A 2,500-nucleotide genomic window follows, 5' to 3' on the forward strand; every position below is an offset into this window, starting at 1 on the left:
CAATAGATGTATGTCTCTGCGGGCCGCACCAGGCTGGTGCTCCCCACAGCTTCACGCCACCCTGCTCCGCCCGCACGCCGGCGTGCAGGTGGCTGCTGCTAAAGGTGGGGAGTGTATGTGCGGTCCGGGTGGCTTTCCTCTGGCGAGGGAGAGACCTTAAGCAAACTCAGAGACAAATCTTGACGGTCGATCACTCGTAAAAATAAAACGTGACAAACTTTGTGTTGGTTCAAGTACGAAAGGATCTCTGTCGGCTTGGGGGTACGCCCGTTTCCGTTTCAACTTGTCTCGCGAGGGTGGTTTCGGGGCCAGCAGGAGAGCTCGTCGGGGTAGCAGGCCCTGCAGCCGTGGTCACCGCCAAACCCCCACAACTCGAGCAAGTGAAAAAAAAAGTAACAGGAGCGAAAGCATCTCTGTCGGCTTGGGGGTACGCCCGTTTCCGTTTCAACTTGTCTCGCGAGGGTGGTTTCGGGGCCAGCAGGAGAGCTCGTCGGGGTAGCAGGCCCTGCAGCCGTGGTCACCGCCAAACCCCCACAACTCGAGCAAGTGAAAAAAAAAGTAACAAATAAGAAAGGATCGTCGGCTTGGGGGTACGCCCGTTTCCGTTTCAACTTGTCTCGCGAGGGTGGTTTCGGGGCCAGCAGGAGAGCTCGTCGGGGTAGCAGGCCCTGCAGCCGTGGTCACCGCCAAACCCCCACAACTCGAGCAAGTGAAAAAAAAAGTAACAAATAAGAAAGGATCGTCGGCTTGGGGGTACGCCCGTTTCCGTTTCAACTTGTCTCGCGAGGGTGGTTTCGGGGCCAGCAGGAGAGCTCGTCGGGGTAGCAGGCCCTGCAGCCGTGGTCACCGCCAAACCCCCACAACTCGAGCAAGTGAAAAAAAAAAGTAACAAATAAGAAAGGATCGTCGGCTTGGGGGTACGCCCGTTTCCGTTTCAACTTGTCTCGCGAGGGTGGTTTCGGGGCCAGCAGGAGAGCTCGTCGGGGTAGCAGGCCCTGCAGCCGTGGTCACCGCCAAACCCCCACAACTCGAGCAAGTGAAAAAAAAAAGTAACAAATAAGAAAGGATCTCTGTCGGCTTGGGGGTACGCCCGTTTCCGTTTCAACTTGTCTCGCGAGGGTGGTTTCGGGGCCAGCAGGAGAGCTCGTCGGGGTAGCAGGCCCTGCAGCCGTGGTCACCGCCAAATCGCCACAACTCGAGCAAGTGAAAAAAAAAGTAACAAATAAGAAAGGATCGTCGGCTTGGGGGTACGCCCGTTTCCGTTTCAACTTGTCTCGCGAGGGTGGTTTCGGGGCCAGCAGGAGAGCTCGTCGGGGTAGCAGGCCCTGCAGCCGTGGTCACCGCCAAACCCCCCACAACTGTTGGGCGCCTACCTGCGCGGGGCAGGAGGACACTTTCCGATTTCAAATCTCCGTTTGCCGAGTCCACCCCGAACGCACGCGGGCGGGCGGGTTCGCATCACCCTTCGTCACAAGGGGCGAAGCCCGTTCCACCGTCTCGTCAGTAGTGCCGACCGGTCTGTGATCGACGAGGGGAGCCACACCAGGTCCGGCCCTGCTGCTTGGCGGCACCGCGTCGTCGGGAGCTCGCGACAGACGGAGGGTTTCGGTGTACTCTCCAGCCACGGGAAACGAAGCCGGTGATGCAGGCGCCGGTCTTTCGCTCCCAAATCGGCTGGGTTTACATCGTTGCTATCTAGTCACGCTCCCTTCAAACCCGACGGGGTACCTATTCCCCTCACCCGTCTGTGCGTATACAGCCTCTTTGCACTTGCGGGATGGGGGTGGTGGTTTAAAGACTCTCGAGTTGCCGCCCGTCGGTCTCCGAGCTCCGTGCAGTAGTGATCCCCAGCGAACTGCCAGCAGGGCGAACGAGCGATCCCGCTCTCGGTCGGGGCGCCTGGCGTCGATCGGTGGTCGGTGGCTTGCGGGCAAGCTGCGCTGTGAGTGTGGGAACGAGTATGACGAGCCGTTGCCGCGACTCCCAGTCCACCTCGGCGGTGGCTGGGCCGGGCGGGCGTCTGCTCGGGCGAGTGCCGCCCCCGCCTCCTCGCAGGAAGTCCGCTCGCCGACACGCCGCCACGTGCACGCGTCAGTGACGCTGCCGAACCGATGGCCGGTGCCCGTTCCCGCCTCTGCTTTTCCTAGGGCAAAGCTGCTGCACGCCTCGTGATACTAGGCGGGCGACATGGTGGCGGTGATCCTGCCTCCGTCGCTGCGGTGCGTTGGGGCACGCATCGCCTCTTGGGCGCCCTGTCCTCCTCCCCCCAATAGACGTATGTTTCTGCGGGCCGCACCAGGATGGTGCTCCCCATCGCTTCACGCCACCCTGCTCCGCCCGCACGCCGGCGTGCAGGTGGCTGTAGCTCAAGGTGGGGAGCGTATGTGCGGTCCGGGTCGCTTTCCTCTGGCGAGGGAGAGACCTAAAACAAACTCAGACAACTCTTGACGGTGGATCACTCGGCTCGTGCGTCGATGACGAACGCAGCTAGCTGCGAGAA

General features: G+C 61.2%; 1 non-coding gene across 1 annotated transcript in view; it reads left to right on the forward strand.

Moving 5' to 3' along the window:
• Positions 1 to 2,439: 2,439 nt before the first annotated feature.
• LOC140472651 (5.8S ribosomal RNA) overlaps positions 2,440 to 2,500 on the forward strand; it is a 154-nt gene continuing 93 nt past the window's right edge. The window contains exon 1 of the ribosomal RNA XR_011957798.1: positions 2,440 to 2,500. This exon is cut by the window's right edge and continues 93 nt beyond it. This is a non-coding gene — a ribosomal RNA (5.8S ribosomal RNA).

This window comes from Chiloscyllium punctatum, unplaced genomic scaffold (assembly GCF_047496795.1).
Source record: "Chiloscyllium punctatum isolate Juve2018m unplaced genomic scaffold, sChiPun1.3 scaffold_400, whole genome shotgun sequence".
NCBI classification, from domain to species: Eukaryota; Metazoa; Chordata; class Chondrichthyes; order Orectolobiformes; family Hemiscylliidae; genus Chiloscyllium; species Chiloscyllium punctatum.